We start from the raw sequence: 24,573 nt of genomic DNA on the forward strand, positions 1-24,573 counted from the left end.
TGCCTTAATTTACGACAGATTCTTTACGCGGCTGGGTGACGCAACCCAAACATTTCGCACCATTTTGCCCATAACACATCACAAATTTCACGTTTTTTCAACCAAAAAAGATTAATTTTAGAACTGGGAGAAAAATCTGAATTGTTACGAGTTTAATCCTTTTTTTTATTTAAACGTCAATTATTTTTGTTCAGTAAAAATGATAAATGCAAAGTAAAAACAATAAATGAGCAGTAAATAACAGTTTCTTTCAAAAATAATAATGAGAATTTTAACTAAATACAATAATTTGCTCGCAAATTAGTTTGGGCTATTATTGAGTCGTTCCTGAATAAATAAGGGTTTAAGTCCCCAATGAAAAGAATCAGCGTTCCGCGAGGGCTAGTAAATATTTAAGCCCGTTCGAATGTAAAATCTCCTCTCGGCGAGAGTGATACAGTTGTATCGATTGATCCCGTAAGAAAAGCAAGCCCGTTTTCCGGCGTTCCATTTTTGCTTCGAAATATCACTTTCGCCAAACTCTCCCTTTTCGTTCCCCTCTTCCGTGGCAACGGCGAACTTGTTCCGATGGCGGCGGTTTTTATGAATGGACCGAATTGGGGGAGAATAGAAGCAAGCGCACGCAATCCTGCGTAGTTATTGATCAAAAGCGGGAACATCCCTACAGACGACGACGGGAATCTAAAAATTCCCGCTCAGAAACTGAATCAAAACATGGAAACTTTCGGGTAAACATTGCTCCCACCCAACAATGTTTATGTTATGTCTAATAGCGTCTGGATGATGGGTGTGGGAGGGCACCCATTCATTTTTGCCCAAATGAATCATAATTAAAAAGGGTGTAATTATTTCGGGTACGTTAACGAGCGCTGGATTAGATTTATTACAACAAAACGGCGTCTTCGACACGAAAAAAATTATATATAGCTGGGCCGTGACAGACGGGAGCATTTTTCAGAGGAGTCTCGTCTTAACAAGACGAACGGGTGGTGTTCACATAAGAATGTGTGCATGACAGCGGTAAACAGGCTAATTTCGTCCGTGGATTACACAGTCTGGATATTAAACAGACAAATCCAAAGCACGCATCACTAAGATTACTCCTCGCAACAATCTACATTGTGCAGGTGGTGGGATTATGTCATGGGGGATATGCTGCTTTTCTTTCACATTTTCTAAAGGGTGCGACGATTTTTCACTCAGACGAGGCGAGATTAGCACCAGACAGCCAACAAGGCGGAAGATTTATTCCGATTTTCGACACGAATAACAAATATAAAAAAAAGTTTTTTTAAAACCACTGAAAAGTAAAAAATAGGCTTCTGATCCTGGCACACTTTTCGACAAAACTTTTAGTTTTTCCGCTTTAAAACGAACAAACTCGAATGAAAAAAAAATACATCAATGCTGATCAAATTTCGCGACTTTGCAGCCAGTTTATTAAGTAATACCATTATCGGTCAATTTTACGAAAATTCTTAACGAAATTTTGTGCAATACCTAATTAACTTTGTGCTTTTTCGGTTTTAGTAATGAAACTCTGTTGACCACATTTTTTTTAAAAACGAATTTCTTGTTCAAAAACGAGCTAAATATTTTTTTTTTAGCCTGATGTTGTTTATTATATAAACGAAACGTTGCAACTTGTCATTTTAATTAAAACCTTTTAAGGAAGTTGCTCTTATCGTCGTTAAATTTTATTACAAGCTATTTGTAACAATAGCAAAACTTTTGTGTTTTTTTTTCTTTTTTTTTGTTTATTTTTGATATTATTTCGCACAAAAATGAACTAAGGCGTGTAAAATACCACCAATTCAATTTCGTTATAATTGTGAATTCAAATCTAGTGAATTAAATGCGCAAACAAACTAACAAATCCACTTTTTGACGACTCAAAACGTTTTAAGCAGCCAGAAATCGCCAATAAAATTGATTTTATATAAGAATCGATTAAAAAATTATGATTTAGTGCATTTTCCTTTGTTGTGAGTCCAAGAAAGCGGTAATTCCTCCCAGTGGCCGTGCTTATCGCTGTAAAACCTCAAAGGAAACAAATTCCGAATGCATATAAAAAAGCTTGTTGGCAGCTTCCGTCGACTAATTGAAACAATATCAAAAGCAAACACAATGCAATGAAACAAAGATGGGCATTTCCCGGAATCAAGAGTCTAGACGTTCTGTAAACCAAACACAATCGTCATGATAAGATATCGTATACGAGAGTCCAACACCATCAAGAACACCACAGTGGTGCATCTGTTTACGACAAATAATCGATGGGTTAATGAAACGAAAGATAAGCACTAGTGTCCAACACTTTTGATTTTTTTCCCTCGTCTATCAATAAATAATTTAAATTGACAGTTTTATACGTGAAGATCTGTTATTATACACGCTGCATTTACTTTTATGGCCGTTCATAAATTATGTAAATACAACGGTTGCGCTAACAAATAATCATCACAGAAATCGGTCGGAACGACGAGCCGGATGCTCCACTATTTATTTGCATAAACAATAATTGGGGATTTTTTACACCACGTTTTGTGAACCACTCAACTGGCAAATCGGCGAATTTCCCAGATAATTGCGTTAAAAGCGTTCAATTGAAATTTGTTTCGGCGTGAACGAGGCGACAAAGGTGGTGGTGGCTGAAAGACCCAACTGAATATTAGACTGATACACAAATTGGATGTTTGGATTATGACCATCCTCAGGTTAATTCATTAACTTGGACAAATATTCGGCGCAAAATCACATTCTAGCTAACGTTTTGCCCAAGTTTGAAAAATACAGGTGTTCCGTTCTCCTACATCCAACTTTTAAAGATTTTGTAATATTTGGATTTTTTTAAAGATTTATGAATCCTCTAAAATCAATAACTATGCCATTCCTCAAAATTTTGCAATCGTTTTTAAGACATTTTACAGATGATGCTTAAACCTTTCCTTTAATGTGTTCAAAATTGGAAAAGAAGTTATCACACAAAAAAAATAATTTATAATTTATAAATCATAAATATTTCGCCAAATTATTATTAAAAAGTACGGCGAAAAATCGCCGAATTTGTCAAAAATTGTGTTTTTTTTTGTTTTTTTTAGACATTTTCAGTTAGTTAGTAAACTAAGTGAAAACTTTGAGTATTTACTTAATTATTGGGGGACAAGGTGCAGTTTTTGTTTTTTTTTTAATTTATTACTACCAACGTTTTGCCACCTTTATTGAGACTTCATCAGGGCAATAAATAATTAGGAAACTATACGTGCACCTGTCCCATTAATTAATGAAATCATATTCAAATTAAACTAACAACAGACGATGAGCCGTGAATCAAATAAGTAAAAAAATTGCTTCCTATTTAAAGTGATAGACCATATAGAACGAACTTTCAAATAAATACTACTAATTTAGAGGAAACAGTTTGTATATTCCTTGAGTTTTTGAAGAATTAATTTCGATAAACACTCAACCCTTTACAAAACCACGATAAAAGTGAGTTCTTTACGTAAGAAAAAAAATTTGTGGACACTTTTTAACGTACCAATCCAGCAGGTCGACTTGATTTAATCCACTTGAAATCCCTACATGTGGCACGTAACTCGCGTCGCGACGCTTTTTCATCGACCGTCTAGAAAAAGCGACCGTCACAGATTGCCGTTGAAGTAAACTGAATAATGCTTCCTCACTTGCGCTACTGATATCACTCTTATCACTGCGTCCGAGAGACCTTCGGTTATTTCCGTAATTAATGTGGATGCGAGTCAAAACATAGCTTGTAAACAAGAGGATCGCAGGGGGGCTGGCTCTAGGCCCCTTCGAGGGGGTTCCACTATTGTTTTTTAATTATTTTGTTAGAAATTTGAAAGAATTAAAGGGCGCATTTGTCTCTCTTATCGCCAAAAAAACGTTATCACAAGTGCAAATACCACGCGACCGACCGTTTTGAACCCGAATCTCAGCGAATCGAACGTAAACAACATCGAAAAAAAGTCATTCGGCCGCATTCCGAGGTCAAAATTCTACAACATATTTACTCAAAATGCAAATTGGCGAAACATAAACAATAAACACGGCGATAAAACACTGCTCCTTATCGCTGTTTACGCTACGAATCAATTCAGTACCAAAGTCAGGGTAGTTTTCCCAAATTCGTCATTGCTTTAATTAATTTTATAATATTGTGTGATTTATCGGACCGCCTCCGAATGAGGTCGAGTCATTGAAATATTTGGAATGCAGAGTCTAAAGTCTCATCGATATTTGTTAAGGCGTAGAAATATACACAAATAAAATAATAAAGTAATAATGTGTGACGATCGAAAGTAAGTGAAAAAATTATTGCACTTTAAAATGGAATCACACAGTCCGAGAACAGATAGCACTTATTTGCGTTCAGATACGGATTTATCACCACCAATGCAAACCAAAATATTTTCCTCGTCCAAGGTATTGTGCAAAAAGATTGCACTTGATTGAGTCTAAATACGCTCAATCATTAAAAAAAATAAATTTTGAAAATTAATTTTTATTTGCCTTTATTTGCAATGATCTTTTTTGAAGAAGATAGATAATTAACAGAGTTTTCCAACGATAAAAAACTTCATAGAGTTATCTCCAAAAGTTCTGGAGTTATTGCTCGTTAAATGTTTGGGTACCAAAAATCAAAAAAAAATTTGCAAAAAATGGAAAAAACATACATCAAAAATCAAACTTATTGACTTTTTTGTACTTTTGACAACTCGAGAGGGTTGGAAAAGCATAGAAAAGTCCATAAAACTTTCCTAGAGTGAGTATTAAAAAAAATACTCGCTATCAGACGATTTTTTGTTTGTTGCTCTAAGTCTTACAGTTTTCGAAAAAAACGCAAAAAAGGGGTATTCCATTTACACTTTTTTTCAGTTTTCAACCGCCAATTACGGCGAAACTATTAGAGTTATCGAGAAACGGAAAAATCGAGGACAACCGGAATAAGAAGCTCTACAAAATAGCATAGGACTCAAATCTCGCAAAAAAATTTTTAATTTTCAAACGCCGATTACAGCCAAACTAAAAGATCTAGGAGAAAACGGTTTTTTCTATCGTAAAGAGCACATCAAAATCTATAAGATAGAATAGGTTTCATTTGATTTTGAGACACTTTAAAAATTGACCGATTTTAAGGGGGGGTGTTAACTTTTTTTTAATTTTTTTTTTTTTTCTCATTTATGGCTAAACTATTCTAAAAAGTGGAACTGGTTTGATCCACACCTATACAAAATGACCCGGGGAATCGATTGGCATCGAGAAAATTGCCAAATTCCCAATAGTTTTTTAGTTACGAATTTTTTAAAATTTTACCAATTTTTGCATTTAGCAGCAATTTGCTCGAAAACTATTAGTCGGAGAACAATAATCTTTTTTTAAAAAAAATAGATAATTTAAAGAGCTTTCCAACGATAATATACTTCATGGGGTTATCTCTAATAGTTCCGGAGCTATTGCTCGAGAAATGTTCCGGGTACCCAAAACCGACAAAAACTGCGACGAAAATTGAAAAAATCAAACATCAAAAAATCGAACATTTGGACTTTTTGTGGACTTTTAACAACTTTTGTGGGTTGTTAAGACATGTAGAAGTCCATAAAAATTTTCTAGAGTTAGTTAAAAAAAAAAAAATTTTTTTCACCTCTTAAAGGAAATTTGAGCAAAAAAATTGAAAATTTTAAATTGCGTAAAAAATTAGCATAACAGAGAAAAAAAGGCGCTGAATCCAATGGAACAAACCGCACTGCTCTACGGCTTTTAGTTTTCGAGTTATGAATTTTTTAATGAATAAAATTTCTCACTATGACAAATGGCTACCCTAAATTTAGGCAAAAAATTTTAAATTTTCAATTCTTGTGAAAAATTGATATAATATGTAAAATGAGCCGTATAATTCAATGGAACAATTAATGATGATCAATAAATAATAATAATAACGAAATATTACGTTAGACATTTTGTCAAATTAAAATTTTTACCCCGGCTTTTTCCCCACTTGATACTCCTCTTTAGGTGATAGCTTTCGAAAGATAACTCCGATGTTTATTAGCTTCACAAACTATACACATAATAATGATAAAGATAAGCTTACAACAATATTTTAAAAGTAGTAAGAGACCAGTTAATTGTAAACACAACAACCAACAAAACTCATTCATAATGCACCACCGAGTGTTTTCCTTTCATTGAGTAAACCCCCCATGTCCGTCTATAAACCCACTATCCAGCACGCAATAAAAACTTTGGCAATATTTCGCCGCTAAATTTCCTAAACCCTCCTCCCCAAGTCCATAACTTTGTACTTTTCGCCACGACCTGCCTGTGCTCCCCATATTTTCATACTTCATATCCGTCCCCAGGCAAGAACCTCCATAAACCCAGCCGACGCGACTAAACTAAACTAAACTTCGTCTCGTTTTTCTCCCAATCTGTATGTACGTGTGTGTGTGTGTATCATCCAGGAGATGATTTCGTATTCCGGCTGCGTAATGTATTCATAAGACAAACAGTTTTTAGGCCGGAGGCGCGCCGCCGCCGCCGCCGCTCTTGTGAAACTATAATGCCACATTTCACATTTGAGCGTTTCCAGATTATTGAATTAGGCGTGAGTGTAACGCAACGAATCCCTCGTTTCTGACCAAAAAAACAACATATACAGGGTGTTTCATACAACTTTACGCCTGTCGTATGCACCCAAACATACAAAAATCACAAAACACTAGATACAAAAAATTCACGTTTAATTATTTAGTTTTTGGAAACTCATGACAGTCTCATGTCCGACAATAATTTTAAAAAATTTCATCGCTTAGGTTGTCGCAGTCTAATTTTGCGTCTTTTTGTCCTCGGCCAAGCATTATGACTAAACCCCATGACTAACCACTGCTCCATTTTCCGATCCAAAAATACACACTGTATCTTGCCACAATCCGCCACTTGAATAATTAACAATCAATCGGCCCTCGTAGCATTTTAATGTTGATCGATCCGAGCGCATTTTTAATCGTAATCACCTTTCGCTTATTACCCTCCTGGAAATTTGGTGGAGGCGCCGGGAGGCAGGCAGCAAGCGACCATCCCAATAATTCTGGCCTCGTTTCTAACAGTGATTTATGGGCCAGTCTTCGATTTTATGCATCCTTATGAATGTTAATTTATTCAACGGGAAGTCAACGTTTCGCCCGGAATTTTAGATTGTTTTGCTTTGTTTGCTATCCTTGATTTTTTGTAGCGAGAGCTTCGACCTGCACCCAAAACGATCACGTTTCGGCGAATTTTTCCAAAATGGAATTTCAACGACACGTGCAGAAGTGATTCACTATTTTAGTTAAATAAGCCTTTACATCAAAATGTTGTGGAAAAGCCACGTTTGGTCAAAAAAATTTTGTTTCAACCACCGAAAATTAAGTGTTAAAAATTATTCAGCTAGAAAAAATGTTGCAAGAGATGAAATTTTAAATAAAAATTTTCTCTTGACTTTTCAAATTAACAGAGGGTGATTAAGTAATTGTAAAGATTGCTCCCAAATTAAAAAAAAAATTCGAGATTTGACCGCACCCTAAAATTTATACACCAGATTTTTTGCGATTTCTTCATGATTTCCTCACAATTTCCTACGACTTATCCAATTTTATACACCAATTTTCTCGAAAAATTCGTAAAACAGATTATTTCTTTTAAAACTGATAAATGAAGTAAGAATTTATAAAATATTCAAGGACTCTTTGAACATCTATTTTTACCAATAATTTATTTTATTTTTAAGTACTTTTACCATCACGATTTTTTTCTCTTTTTTTTTAGAAAGTAAAGCTTGTGGAAATCAAAAATTTTATTTACCTTCTTAAAGACTTGAAGATACATTTTCAAACAAAGTAAGAAATTAAAATATTCAAGGATTCCGGATGTGCAAGCACTTTATTCTCCTAGACGTATTTATAAAGTGAGTAACCTCCCATTTACTTGAAATTATCTGCAATTTTTTTAATTTCGTCGTCAAATCATTTCATTTTTTGACAAGCTAATTAATTCAATCAGTTAGTAAGAAAGGTTTCTTAAGAACTGTTTATTGTAGAGCTGAATTGTATTGTTTTACACTAAATTATTGGATAATAGTTATTTCTTTCTCTCACATACGTAGACACAGAATCGCCCAAGGATTTCTAGTCTGTAATAATTCTCATGTTGCCACAAGATACAAAAACTATTTGTTCCATTTCAAGACGATGACGATTTATTTGAAGTTTTCATTATTTTTTTATAAACTATAACACTGTCTTTTATAATTTTTTTTGTCCACTGAGTGAGGGAATCGTTAATAAAGTCGATCGTAATTCCGAGGCACTTGTGTGGCAAAAACTAGTGAAAAGTACAAGTGTGAATACGCGCTCGTCGCTCGCCCGTCCTCGTGTGGGTATATTTTCGGCGCCAATTGTCAAATATTTCGAGCGTCCAGCCTTGAACTTTTTAATCCATTCCAGTTGCGAGTTTGTCGCCGGTAAAATACTAAAGTTGGGTGCAGGCAGGCAGTCAGTCCTTCCCATAAAAAATGTGCGAGATTCGCGATGATTTATTTACTTTTTACATTCCCTTGTGACATAAGCATACGTTAACATCTCGTTAAGACAACTCTGTCAAATAAAGAACCTTGTCAAAATGCAAAGACTTCAACGCACGCCACCTGCACAACGACGACGACGAAGAGCTGCTGCTGCTGCTGCTGCTGCTTCGGGAAAACGCGGTCAACGAACTCAACGCCTTACATTATTCCTGCTGGATTTTTTACCTTGACACATTTAAAAAATTATGCCACGGTTTTTGCTACAGCAAGGGGTTAGTAACCAAATAAATCGCCAAAAAAATGCATTATTCGCATGGCCCTGAATCCGCAACCGATTTGAATAATTTCGGCGATGCTGATTAGGTCAATAAACGTCGCATGGAAGGATTTTGCACCGCACAGGCCCGCACTGGCCCAAAACACCCAAAATTTTAACAAACTGCAGTTACCACTTCATAGTTTAGATTTGAAATATCTTAGCTAAGGCTAAAGGGAACGACAGAGTTAAACCAAGTGTGCGACAAATCAATGTATAATTTTTAGCGATATTTGTAATGTAATTTGAAATCGAAAAACGAAATTGAGTCGTTTAATTAATAACAATTAGCGCCGACGTCCCACTTTGTTGAAAAAAAAATGATATTTTTGTTATATTTTAAATTTATTTTAAATAAATAAGTATTTTAAAGAAATATTTATAATATTTAAAAAAAAAAACGTGAAGGGGAATGTGACCAAGAAACTGAAAAAATTATTTATTATTAATCAAGTGCTTAATCAACTACGGGGTAAGAAAAAAAGAGAGCAAAATAAACTTCGCCCGGTATTTCAGTTGATGGTTGAACCAAAAATATTTTGGTTACCAATTTATTTCCCGGTTTGGCGTATTTCAATATTTGACTATGATTTAACCAAGTTTAAAATCTTTATCGAAGGAATTGTCTCTTCCTCACTGCCCAACTATAAGTTCATTGAGGCAGGACAAAAGATTTTACAAAATTCGCGTTTAGATAACTTTTCCGTTATGAAATTTTGAAAACAAAAATACATTTATGATCAACGGAGATATAGAGATTCGACGTCCTACGTTGGCTTTTCAAAATATTTTTCATTTCTAATTTTTTTTTACAAATAAGTGTTACGCAAATTTAATTATATGACAAAACGGCTTAGAAACACAATAGTTGTAAGTGAAAAGGACGTGGAGTCCGGGCCTGGCCCTTGTCCACGTGCAGTCCGGAGTCGCCATCCATCATTTCCGGGCCCGTTTCGTGTCGGTAACCTTGGACCCGGAAGTTTGCATCGGTCATAAATGCACATATGGCGTAAAAAATTTGCATGGAGACAAAGCGATTACGTAACAAGAAGTTTGTTTATTCCTAGGCGAGTGTTAGATTGTCTGTGATGTGGTAATGGCTCCGTTTTATTAGAGGTAATAATGTCTCAAGGATCTGCTGGTCGATGGTATTATTGATCGTTGCACTTAAGTCTACCTTGGACGGATGGATTTATATTTAGTGTGTGCCCGAGCGATGACCTAATACTGATGCATTAGTTAGTTCTTTATGAAGGAGATTCACAAACTCACATCTGCACGACTTTATCATCACATTTGAGATATTGGAGATGAACTTTGGGCAAGTTATTATATTTCGGGAGACTTTGGCGTGTTTTTCTTTCAAACTCAATTATGTACCGTTGTTGATAGGTCGGATTTTTCTGACGCTTTGACGGATTCGAGTGCCTACAAGAGGTTGATGCTCGGGGCCGTCTCAAGAGCTAGACGATATTTAACTTCTAAATTGAAACGGCTCCCATCTCACCAGTACTAGAAAAAACGACGCCAAAGCTCCAGAAAAATAATTATTGTCTTATATATTTTGTTTCAAAGCAAAAAACCACATCCGAAATCTTCAAATCTTTAAGAAGTACGGTTAAAGTATTGCGATTTAAAAAAAAATGAAATATTCATATAAGCAGAAGAGAAAATAATTTGTAGGTAACAAGCCATGAGTGTTAAAAAAATAAAGACAGATAAAAGCAAGCTGCATTGGATAAATAAAGAAAGGCGATAACAGACCAATTCATAATAGTGTGTTGCATAGATAGTTACCTAACTCTTGAAAATTTCAAATTTTGTTAGAAAACAAACCGGAAAACTGCTAAAAAAATTTAATTTTCCCAATTAAAGAAAAATCCACGAAAAAAATTTAATTTAAAACCCAGCAAATAAAAAATTTCGTATTTGTACGAAACAAATTAATAACGGATGTGGAAACCTTGGACGTTACGTAAGAATGCGTAATTTCAGGCTCACTTAGCTCTTCAAGAAGCGTAAATAAATTCTCAAAAAGCCTCTTCCAACTCACTCAAAAATTAAATTAAACAGAACGATTATTGTTTTGTTTGCAAAAAATTACATTTAGAGCAAATCAAACTAGACTCTGAAAGAGAGTAGTAAATACACGTAGTTCTTCAATTTCCAGACTGGTCGATATTTTATTATTTCTTAAATTTAGCTACTCCTTGCGAACAACAAACCCAATTTACTAATTTCCCGTAGTCGAGCTCCAGTATTATTAACTTAAAATGTGTTTTTTTCTCGTGTTTTGTTATCAAAAATAACAATACTGTAGCCCGGAAAAAGTCAATCACCTACCGTGAACGCATAGAAATCACCTCTCGGATCGCAACTTACCTGAAACAAGAAAAAACGTATAAAGCACGTGGAATAAACACAGTCAAGGCTGTCATATTTATTTTCATTCCGGGGAAGAAGCCGTAAACAGAGGGTATCAAGTCGTGAGCTTTTATGAAAGCGCGAGACAGCTCAAGTTTAATATAAAAAGCGCTTGGAAATATTCACTTTTTGGGGTGTCCGCGAATTTTTCTTCTTCGACGAGTATGCTTGAGATATGTCATTGTTTTCTTTTTATCTAAAGTTGAGATTTACATTCGTAAGCAGAGTCTGAGAGGGATTATCGAAAAATCGTATCGACGCTTTTAATTATAAGTTGAAATCGCACTGTAACTTTTTCAATGAGGATTTTTATATTGAGTTACGGCAATTACGGACGGGAGAATACCTGCACATGCACTTGCTTGTTACGATTAAAGAAAAGTCCTGTCTAGAGGGATTTCATTCTGCTCTGATAGCTCACCAGGTTTGTCAACCGTAATAACTGCTATAACTAGCGGAAATATCTCATTCTAGATTCTTATTCAATATTGCGAAAATAAGCTTCACTCTTACATATGAGACAACTAGTTCCAAGGTATTTGGATATATTTTAAATACAACTTGTTTTTTTATAAACTTACGTAATTGGTGCAGTCAGTAGGAAATACAATATTTGGTAAGATTTAGTTAATAAATAGTGAAGAAAGTTTAATTTTATTGACTTTTTTCATTAAACGGAAAAATAGAAGAAAAATAAATATACAAAAAAAAGAAATTTTCCTCGTTGCCTGAAAAAGAAATAGAGATTTTTTTTGAACTTGTCAAAAATAAATTATTATTCCCATCAACAACTCGTTACCTACAAAAAAAAATATAAATTCAAATTGCAACCTTGTTTCCGCGTTCGTCATTTTATTGTTAATTAAAAGTTAATTAATTTGACCCAACTTTAATAAATCTCAAGTTTCATCTCAGATCTTTTCCATTGATTACCGCTTGGAAATATAATATTCTAGCGGCGATTTATATAATACGACCGGTTACAAAATATTTTTTTGTGTAAGAAATTATACCAAATGGCATTTAGTTGCAAAAACCAACTAGTTTTTACTCTATTTTGTCATTTCCAAGTCTTTGCAACTCAAAATACAAGTAGTAAATGAAAAATTACTTTCGCCGACTTTATTTCAGGATTCAAATTTTCTTTTCCAATTCACCGAATTTTGGCTCGGTAATTTTTCCTTCGTGTCAGAGAATTCGGCCTTCGGGAGCCGTTATCGTCCTTTTTTTCCTCCCGATGTTTTATCTTCGGACGTGTCGTTAAACGCAGTCGGGTAAAAAGATACGCATCACCGACTTTATTATACTCTCTCTCTATATACATGAAAATAATTTCACCCAAAAGTCGCACATTTCATTTCGGACACCGACCGGTGACATACAAATTTAATTGGTTCAGGATTTCAGAGAGCTGTAAAAGCGACTTTATGAGATTAGACACGATTTTTCTTTTACGAGCAACAGTAACGTCTTTTTTGAATGGGTCTTGTGATAAATTAGACCGCCCTGTTTATCGCACCTAGCAACAGAACCAAACACAATGATAAAGTTTTATGAGTCTAACACACAAACTCGTCTGCCTCCTGTCTAGACTTAATAAAAATATCTGCATGCATAATCATCGCATGACCGTAATAACGACGAATTTGGAGACGACCTTGCGACAGCACCCACAATACAGGGTGTCTCACACACTTTTGGCAGGGGTGCACAAAATGCCATATAACAACAAAAGATAGTTTTTTTCCTTGGATCAGCCTGGCGATTTGGTTAATTTTTGGGTTTTATTGATTCAATGGCAATTTGGCTTAATGTTAAAATTAGATTTTTTAACTTATTTATTTCTTCCTAATTGAAAAACCACCTCCTAAAATATGTGCATTTTAAATTTCATTGACAAATAACTGATCTGTTTGAAATTGTTGGTAATAATTTTGTTGGTTGGCCTCTGCTGACCCACGAAATCGCAAATTCAAGGTGCGTAATTTTCGGTCAGACGGCCGGAAACGAATCGATTATTTTTATTGTCCAATCAAGCCTTTTGGAGGTATAGGTATGCTGCAGAGGCGTCCGTTCTCCTGTCGAAGGGGTCACTTACCAGCAGCAACCCATAAATCGAGTCCGTCCTCGAATTGTGTTTTAAATTATGTAAATAGCAGAACGGGCCGTGTGGGCATGCAAAAAAAATTCAAAAAATACCCCGGAACGAGATTATGCAAGAGGCAAGGTTACTTCACTGTGTTACCTGTTTCTCTTCGGCGAATCTAGTTTTAAAGGTCCGTTAACCTTTCACTTTGTAATAATTGCGAATTATTAGCATCGGCGCCGATACCTGACACAGTGTTTTATGGCGAATTCAAGCTATGACCGGTAAAATATGGACGCGCGCAGTGGCAGCTCGTCACACGAACCCACAAAATTGCTTCCTAAAAAATACCTATACTAAAAATTTGCGAAAATCTTGAGGAAGTAAAAAGTTGCTCCAGAGAAAATTTTCTTAGGTCAAAAACTTGAAAAAATACTTAAAAAACAAACAAGTCAAAAACTACAACTAACAGATAATTACCAACAAAAATTGGGTACGTTTTACACCATATCTACACTGGAAGTTTAAAGTTTTAAATGTGGACAAAAAAAAAGGCATCACCCTGTATGTTTAAAATATTTGGGCCGCCACTGGCGCTTAGTAAAAAATGTTCGATTGCGTAATTTACGGCGCCATCTGTGCAGTGGCGTTCGATGGCCGGTATTAAATTTAATTAGCCATTATTTACAAATAATCGCTTAATGTAACGAGGCCATAAAACGAGGGACCCGTTCGAGATCCGCGGTTTTATGGATCGATTTACATATTAAGGATCTAATGCAGTTTCTAACGTCTTGGAGGACGTAAGTCGATGATTGCCGCATGACGAGGCCACGTGTAGACGACGACGAACAGGTTCACCAAGGCAAACCACTCGATTTGCCCAAACAAATCGTTGGATAATTCGCGACACGAACGCACGATTGCTGCTCACAAGGACGTCTCTTCTGCGCGCGATATTCTTTACGTTTTATACACGAGACTGTTCACCTCTCCAGATGCACCAATCCACGCCAAGCAACACGATCTAAGCAACCTTAGAAACAACCTCCCCTCGCCCGGCCATCAGCAACTACAATCCCCCCTCGAGCGGCCATTAATAACCCCTCTAACCTAATTGACAAAATCATTGAAAACGGAACCCGGACTAAATGTTTGACGAAATTTAATTATGAACCTCGGAACTGTTGTGAGGTAATCTCATTTCCTTACGGTGGCTTGTAATAAAGCGGATTACATTTCGGGATTGTAAATTTTTCAAAGCTAATTGATTCAAAAATAATTGCCTGAAAAAAATTCAGACGCAATAGACATAAAACCCGAACAAAGAAGACAAGGAAGAGGGATAAGTGAGGAAGGGGACGAAAAAAACGCGAAACTGTGTGGCATTTTCTCAGGGAATGCGCGTACATGGCCATAATTGGTCTATAGGTTGGACCCTCAAAGTCTAATTTATGCAGTGTTGGTGGATGATTCAGCGCGAAAAAGATATATTTTATTTGGGCGAACGTGGCATAAGATCGCCCGAATCGACATTCTGTCCGCGTCCAAGCCGTATGAATACATAATTAAAATGGAACAAAACTAATTTCAAATGGGATTTTTATGTAAATGAGGCTGACAAGATTCGGATTTATTTTGCTGCAACTGATGGTGCTATAAATCGCGATGATGGTGTAGGTGCGACGAGTTTTAGTCAATATTGACCCTCTTTTTTCGATAGGAAGGGACACAAAAAAGTTGATTGAGTTAATGCAAGAGAGGGGCGATTTTTCGATAAAAGACGAATTTTGGGAGGAGGTTCGTGTCAGTGACAGCGGATCAAATATCTTGATGAGATTGAAGGCTGTTTCCTTGAAATGCCAAGAAAATGTGAGAAAACGAAACGAAACGAACGAGCGAAAGCGACTGAGTGCCTTTAATACTTGAAATTATTAATTATTAATTGTCCAAAAACAATTTTTAACTTCAATTTCAAATAAAAAAATATACAAAAAAACTAAGTTTTTAAATTAAACTTCTACAAATCTAAGGAAACTACCGAGAAACTTTGTTTATTAATTTGTCGACAGCTGAAGCCCATTTTTATTTATTATTGAGTTTTTTTGGCTATCACAGAACAACTTTTTCTTTTTTCTTCCTTGATAATGCCTTCAAAATAGTGTTTGCTACAAAACTAATAATAATTTCGGATCTTGATGAGTGAAATTTTAAAACTGAACCAAATTTGAAATTTTCAGTTCCGCAGTGAAACAGATAAATTATTAATTTAAATCCAGCATTTTTTGACACATGGCTATAACAATAAATCAAGAAAAAAGAACTGATAATAAAAACCGAAAATCTAAACTGCTTTTTACGATTCTTATTATACCGACTGTGAACGCAACAAATCGAAAATATCATAACAGCCTCTTGTCTGGGGTTTTTTATGAGAATCTTTCCATTTTTCCCTCGATATTACCCACCTCACTCATATTTTTATTACATGCAGCTGTCACGTCCTATCAAATTAAATATTTTTAGTACTCTTTTGATAATTTTATTAGTCTAGCCGTTACGGTAATAAATTACATAATCTCGCCTTTACCCTAATTAACTCAACCTGATTTACAGCCCTCAGCCCTAATCCCTGGAATTATATCGAGTTCCAAAGACCTTGCCGCGCGTTTTTTCTAATTAAAACTTCTTGATCGTGGCATATTTCGCACATGTGTCTCGTGAGTGTGTATAGATAGAACAAGTGCATATGTGAGTGAGAGTAAATCATGCGACTGCACCTTCCTTCCACATGAATCGGTATTAGTTCACAATTAGCGATCAAGTCTAGCGATAAATCTCGCAAGGCGCGATAAATCGCCGAACCGGCGACAAATTTCCGCGAAGGCGCATCACGAATTCCTCGACGTATTTCAGCAAGCAATACGTAATGGAGTGGCTGTCATGAATGATTTATTGCCGGTGACGCTTTTGTTTAACAAACTGGATGACCATTTAGTGCCCTCCACACGCCCAAAATCGCACGGCGATTTTGCATGCGACAACAGCAGGACACGGCGACGATGCAACAACGATGAATAGCAATCGACGCATTTCGGCGATAAAATATCACCAGGAAGCTGTCAGAGGTGTCAATCATCCCAAAGTCCGAGTGGAATCCACAAAGAGTTGCTTGTTTATTACGCGATTGGCAAACATGTGCGTGGCAAGTTTCTTGTGCGAATTCACAAGACAAAAAATTATATTCGTGTAAAAAGTCAAGATGAACGACGAGCGAGCGAACGAACGAACCAAGTTTTTTAAGTATTCACTTAAAAACGTTTTTTAAATGTAGTCTTCTAGACGCAAAGGTCAATGTTGCATTTGTTTGCAAGCTTCTCGAAAACTATTGATCGTTTTGGATGTTGATAGATAATTAAAAGAGCATTCCAACGATTTTTTTATTTTCTCAAGTTACGGCAAAACTATTGGAACTATTTTGGTCCAAACCTATGTAGAATGTTCCGGAAAATCGAGTGGTATTGGAAAATTCGCCAAATTACTAAAAGTTTTTTAGTTACGAAGTTTTTTATTTTACCAAGTTTTCCTTTTATTTGAAATTTTCTCATAAGACTATTAACCGGAGAACAATGATCTTTTTTGGAGAAGATAGATAATTAAAAGCGCTTTCCAACGATAATAAACTTTATAGGGTTATCTCTAATAGTTTCGGAATTATTGCTCGATAAAAGCTCTAAGTACCGAAAATCGACAAAAAATTTACAAAATTGGAAAAATCAAACATTAAAAAACAGAACTTATTGACTTTTTTATACTTTTAAGGTCTCTAGCGGCTTCTAAAGATATAGAAAAGCCCATAAAACGTTGGTGCAGCTAGTTTTATTTTTTTTTTTGTTTTTTTTTAATGAGTAAAGCCAAAATTTTAAAACGGGACCAACTTTGGCACTTCAGTGTTTCAACATAGAAACAAAACAATAACTTTTATATGCTTTTTTTAAAATCATGTAAGACTTATATTAAAAAAATTATCGACAATAAAAAATGCTGTGAGAAAAAACTCATCTTTAAAAAACATGTATATATTAAACTCGAAAGTCATAGAGGAGACACACTGTATATATTATTGCAACAAGTTGTCATGTTCATTACGCCGAAATTTTTTTTTATCTGATGCTACGATGGAATACGTAATCGAGATTATTTTCTCAGACGAATTTTTACAATAATTTGTTCGCACAATCCCCAACTTTCTCCCCAGTCCATTATTTGTCCCTCGCCCTCCACCACAGCGCAAAACTCAATTTCTTCTATCCCCTGGATGATGGATGATTCGATCGACGTTTCCATTCCGCACAGGTGTCCGGAAATTACCCGCCAATGCCTGGCGTCTCAAATTCCGGGCCCCGTTACTTAACCTTAGGGCGAAAGTGAGGACACGGCCGAAAAGGCGTCGGAATCAATACACCACCGGCCGGCCGGCCTTTCTATCGAACTCGTGAACTTGCCAAGGCAAGAAGAAGCGAAGCGTTCAGAGAGCGGAGGATGGAGGATTTCGACCCTGCGTGGTCGGCGACCTCTCCAGCTGCCAGTCGATAGCGAAAGTGAGACGGCGTCTCTTGCATTATTCCTGCTGCGCTGTTTCCACCACAGCAGGAATACAGTGGAGCCCGGTTATAACGAACTTTTCACAGAAAGTGAAACAATATATAATATGAAATATAAAACAATGCTCAAAGGTTGTTTGGTGCAAAAAATACTTTAAAAAAATGGCGCTAGCTTAGAGAAAAATTAAAAATTATAAGAAAGATAATTTTTTTTAGAAGGACATTATTTTAGTGAAAAACTTATAATGCCTCTGTAATTGGATCTCCAATTGACATTGTTTAAATTAGTTTAATTTCAACTTTGCGAATTCAAACGAGCGAGCGAATACTCGCCTCGCCATGACAGTGCTTAACTGCATTGATCACGTGATGTCCTGTTCACATCCTGCACCTACTCGATCTAGTCAGGCTATAAACCTCAGTTATTCCGATAATAAAATGATACTTTAGATTGTGGGACTGAATAATGCTAGAGCTGAGGATTTGATGAAAACTTGAGCGTTTGTGTCGAGTTAAAGTGTCGGCCCTTGTTGCATATTAAACCTGCATGATCAGTGGTGTGAAATTGCGCATTTCTGTCGGTTAATTATAGCAAACACTTGGGTCAAAGGTCACAGACAATTAGATGAAGTGCAACTGGTAATTGTATTAAGTCGCCGTCTGGTCCGTGACGACGACGACGACGATCATAAACGATCCTCGGTCGTTTTATATGAACCAATGCAGCTTATTACGGTTGCAATTTGAGTCCATTGTGCACGATTGCAATTTAACTGGAGCACATCCTTAATTAGAAGGAATAGAGTGTGCGACTTTTCGCGCCCCGATTTTCATCTTTTCATCATCGAAAGAAAATTTCATGCACACACACATACACACACAAACAAGAAACAAGGATCATTGTCCCGTCCGTCGTACTAAGCAGTGAATAACCTCATTAAGTTCCGTCCAGTAACCGCCAGGCGCGCTGATATCGCATCGAGTGCGTCACTCTTCACAATAATATTATTGTTTATTTTCGAGCGGATTTAAGACTCGAACCGAAGAACAGATAACGAGATTGATCCCGCGAGGAAAATATTATTGACTGGAGAGTTAATTTCGGCATGGACGTGCTATTTTTAGAACGAAACCTCGCCGAATTCCGCAAATGCCTCAAACTACTTCTTCCACACCCTGTACATTATTCGGCGCCCTCTTAAATCACCAGCGACCCAAATACCGCCTTAAATAAGGCATTTGCACTTGAACGCGCAGATTTATGGAAACGCATTAAAAAATTTGGCACGCGCCCCAACTCTCTGAATTTTCATTAAAAAAAAATTCGCCAGAATGGGAATTACAGTGGAGGCCGGTTATAACGAACTCCGAAAATGCATCAAAATCTGTTGGTTATGTCCGAAGTTTGCTAATATATATGTTATACCTTAACCTATACAGCGTGTCTCACCTAAGACTTTCGGGCTTAATATTTCAATTATTTGTCAACGGATTGTTATGATATTTAGGAAGGTTGTCTTTAAATCAGGAACAAAAAATGACCTCAAGTATCGATTTAGCTCAAAACGGGGCTAACAAAAATGTCCGCTTATAAGAGGTGTCCGTTAAGAGAGATTTTTTGTAAAAAAATCCTAACTCGAAAACTGTTGGTCCTGGGTCAAAGTAGTCTGCGCATGCGAATAAATTTTTATGAAATTTGTATAATTTTGTTTTTTTTCCCATTTTTGGACTTGAGCTGGCTAGACCTATTTTTTTATTAATAGCAGCACACATTTGTTATTGCATTTTCTTGCTGACATTTCATGTTGTCAACACCTTTCTAGTGTTGCAATTGTGCGTCGTTGCGTTTTAGTAGGCCATAGAAAAATCCAACACACATTCCCTTATATTTTCCAAAGTCAAGCGGCCAAAAACCTCTTCAATGTATTCATTCCACTTCCACGCCTCTCTTTCCAATTCGACCTCGGAAGTCCTTGCCGACCACAATCCAATCCGAGATGTGAGTTTTGCAAGATGGAAAGTAGGTGCTGCTGCTGCATTGGAAAGGTCGCTCAATGTGCAGCCTTACCCATTTAATTGCTCTCTCGGAACGGCCTCACCACACTTTCAATCGGCCGATTTTCCACATTTTTTTTTCTTGTAAAATTTCGCACCTGGCTGATGTGCTTTGTTTCATCGATCAGGGGGAAGCACAAGGAGCACATTAATGAGAGGAAAAGTAGGTCACGGGTGAGGACCCTCGGAAGAAAACAGCCCCCATAGCAACGTTGCGAAAGGGGAGCGTAAGTAAGGTCATTCGCGTCACATGAATAGAAGTGCGTACAAAAAGCTCATTACACAACGAGAACACTGATTTATTCCGAGACGATGATATCACCGGTGTGCTTTTTGTTCAATTGATGGGTATTGACGGTTTCTAAAGGACTGGTTCCTTCAAAGGAATGTGTTACATAAATATTACTGTGTGGTGTGGCAGTAGCAGGAGGGAAAAAATTAATCTTACACGAGACGGAACCATTCAAAGGGTAATTGAGAAAGACACTAATGTATATACAACGCGAAATTACTAATTTGCTTTGAGTATTTGTAGTTAGATTGGCTCGAAAACTAACAATGAACACTACCATTATTAAAGCTGTGCAATAATTAACTCCCGAGTTTCAGCACTGTATTGTCTGGGTGCGATATCGGCTCTGATTGCTCGTGTGCTTGTAATGAGTATTCGCTGCCGCATGAACTTCAACCCCACATTCACCCTTTGCCAACGCTAGACCGGCGAACGGTTCAAAATTTTCACAACTAAACAAATTAAAAAACCTTCTCCAAAGACATTGTTTTCCTTCACTTCGTTACAAAAAACAAAAAAAAATGTGTTAAAATATTTGCGAATCCTACCGACTGCACCAATTCAAAATGTTATAAATAATACCAATTCAGCAATTTTGTATAAATTATTTATATTGGATTTTGAAAATAAATTTTAATAAATGACAAACTGGTTTTAGACTTTTTGCGGTTGGTTTAGAAATGTTCAGCTGTTCCCTCGTCTCATGTTCTTTCAGGAGACGCGTTCTTGATTTTTTCGGTTGTCAGAAAAGATCAAGTGATGATTAGTCGGAGGTGAAATGTTACGCAGTGGATTATCGGATGCATGATAGAAAGGCGGTGCGTTTCATGTCGGCTTGTTAAGATTCTACGAGTCGTGGAGCGCATCTCGTTTCATATGTACAGAAGCGGATGGCCAGGGACGATAATGCATTCAAGAGGTTGAGCCGCCAGAAGACGACGCGCCACCACCTCGAAAGACGTGATCCTGATTTCTCCAACTCCGAGAAACGGACATGAACTCAATCAAACGCTAGCCGAGGGAAAAATCACTTTTCCGACTATAAGTATAAATAGCCCGCCGATCAGTTGATTGCTTGACCCTGAGAGCAAGCCAAATTTTTTCGCTGCTATGTTCTTCATATCAAACTAGCAGTCGGTGTTAAGTCGTTTTTACGGGCGACCACACGCGCGCGTTCCCTCGCATTATTTTCGTGTAAACGTGGCAATTAACAATTTCCAAGTGGCGTTCGTCATTATTAAACCGCTGCGATTTCGTTCGTGTGTGTGTGGGCGCATTATAATTGCCACCACACACGTTTCCGCATGAAGGGAAGCATCGGGAAAAATTCTTTGTTCCTTTTTGAAATCCATCATCATCGCTTCACGCGGCTTTTAATCGATTTATTAGGCGGCGAGGTTTCGATGTGGGTCACGTTTTCCGCAGTCACGCGACGCCGCCGACGCCTCCGACGCTGATGATGAGACACGTTGCAATCAAACGCCTCCACCTTATACACGAAAATTTTAACACCACGAGACGAAATTTTCCTTTCTTTGATATCTCTATTTTTTCGTCCAGAGGGCTGCTAATTCCCAATAACTTGCTTCTATAACTTAAGACTGAAGCTGGTCAAGTATTAATTTAGCCGGAAAATGTAGAATTCTAATAAACTTTTGAGAGAAAGGTCCAATTTGATTTCTTACCATTAGGTACAGTTATGATCATAAAGAATGTCAGAAGAATGGATAAGATAAAAAATAATCAAAAACATTTATTTATGCAAGAGAAGAAGTACCAGAAGAATATTTTTGGGCAAAACTTGGTAAAAATATGGAAAGCAAAAATTCAGATTAACAAAACGATCGTCCAACTAATGAAAAAAAAATCCAGTGAAATAAAATAGAAGACCGAAGTCGTATTCTGTCAAAAACTCTGTGAAAATTATATTTTATTTAACTTGAAAAGCGCTGTTCTGAAGCCTTGTTTAGGGGAAAGCGATAAATTCGGCGCCTTTGTGGCAAGTGATAAAATACAAACACTGCGTATTTATTTTAACGGATGTTTGTTTGAATTCGTTACCATTTTGTTAGACGAAAATTAATGCGCATGTAAAGTGGTTGCACGTTTCGCAACTGCACTCCAATTTGCTAAATGCAACAACTTCTCTTAGTTGCTCTAAAAACTTCCAAGAGGATGGAATCTGAATTACCCCCAACATTCGCTTATTTTATTATTTATTCAAACGTAATGTCTGGATTTCCAGTTGTCTGTCTCCCGGCGGCCTTCGCAACTCGTCATCGCCGTAATAATAATAATAGGCGAATAGGCGCGATTTCCTCGTTTTAGCTGGAACCTTGAAACGACGGATCCGTGCACGCACTGTTGCTACGTGCGTGCACCATGCCAGTTGCCTAGGAAACCGTCGCCCGCCGCCGCTGCCGCCGCCGCCGTCGGCCCTTTATTGCGTCACGTTCGTCTCCTGCCGCCCCTCGCAAGAAAAAACGCGAGCTGGGGAAGTCGCGAATTGACGTCACGACACGACATCGAGAAGCAAACCGATACTCTCCTTACGACGTTTATAGTAAAGCATTGTGGAAGAGATATCGGTCGACGACCTCCACATCGCCTCGCTGCACCCCCGCACTCACTCCGAGATATGCGAGTGAAAGTGAAGTGATCATGAGAATCCGTTGCAAGACACGAAACCAGGAAAAAGGCCAAAGTTGTAGCTTCAGATAAAGGATCGAGAAACGAATCCCTTCTTCACACACTCCACCAAAATAGGAAAAACGTTTAGCTTATAATAAAGAACAATAGATTTTCGGTGGAAGACAAGTTAATGTTTGTATCCTTTGGTTCTAAGATATCGCCAAAATAGAGATCTCCGTCGGCGTTCCTTTGAGCCCCAAGAAGTGACTGTTCTATAAACAACTTATCCCGAACCGTCAAACATTCTGACATCTGCTTTACGCATTTCGAACAGACCAATCGTTACAATAAACATGAAAAAAAGAGGAGAAACGCAACTCGGCAATTAGTCAAGAGTGTCCTTTTTTGTCTTGGACAAAAATTAGGACGCTTTTTATCTGTTGACACCAGATGTATCGTTGTTGAAAAAATTTCGGAGCCAGCACTTGGTGGCCTTTTGGTCTCGAATGAATGAAATCGTGGAGTGGTGTTTAAAAACTGTAGGATTTTTGATTAGGCGAGTCATGTCAGAGAGGCGACCTAGTTCTAATGGAATCCCATGCTATTAATAGTTTGAAAACGTTATTAAACCGGGAGTGTATCTCGTCCCAGCAGCTCAACTCGTTGTAATCTTTTTTCACATCTCTTGGTCGCATCGCCACCACCACACACACCCTTGACCTTTCCCGTCCGTGTGTCACCGCCGATCCCAATCTGTGGGCAATTTGTTTTTGTAAAAATGCACGTCCGTCCGGACGAAATGCACTTGCTGGTGGATGCATAAATTCTCAGTAATGGACGTCGCGAACCCATCCCAGAGGTCGTTCGTTCTGGAATTGGACGATTTAAGTCGGAGGGTCCAGATAGCATCTGCCGCAAATTGAGATCGTATCTTTGTCTCGCCGCAACAATACTAAATTACATGCATCTTGGTGGTTTATGATGTGGAGGATCGGCTTCAGGTAGTCGATTATGGTGGTGGTGGTGGTGGGACGTGGGCTGGCTTGGGAAGATGTTGGCTATTTCGGGCGTTATTAGTAATGCAGTAATCATGCCAAATGGTATAATGAGCGAGTGCATAGGCAATGACGGTGACTGGGTCGGGCAGGACGGCCAGACTAAGCGGAGCGAACAGTGGCGTGCGTCACTTCCCCAAATAGATGCCTGCCGCTGCGACGCCAAATCGACGACGCACGACAAACAACCAGCGCAAAATCAACACAGGGCTGACCCTTCTAATACAACCAGCGCAAAACTGACCCTTCTTCCATTTCCAAGACAAAGTCAATCTCAAGATACTCAAAATTCATTATTTTTGTTCACTTGTTTGGTCAAAAATCAACGCAACTAACAGAAAATTTACATTTTTATACTTTATACCATGTGTTTTTTTTTAATTTCTGCTCTAGTTATCCGTAATAGCAGTGGAACACCTCAGTATGATACTTAAGCCTGTGGTTTCAGGTGGAAAAACATAGTTTCTGTATTTTGGAAGCATCCAAAACAATACCCTTCACTATATTAAATTGATATCTGAAAAAC

At 37.3% G+C, this 24,573-nt stretch overlaps 1 protein-coding gene across 5 annotated transcripts in view; it reads right to left on the reverse strand.

Moving 5' to 3' along the window:
• Positions 1-24,573, reverse strand: part of LOC100141615 (protein TMEPAI) — a 168,165-nt gene that overhangs the window by 27,131 nt on the left and 116,461 nt on the right. The gene's annotated exons all lie outside the window — the stretch shown is intronic.

The sequence above is a fragment of the Tribolium castaneum genome, chromosome 1, assembly GCF_031307605.1.
Source record: "Tribolium castaneum strain GA2 chromosome 1, icTriCast1.1, whole genome shotgun sequence".
Lineage (NCBI taxonomy): Eukaryota > Metazoa > Arthropoda > Insecta > Coleoptera > Tenebrionidae > Tribolium > Tribolium castaneum.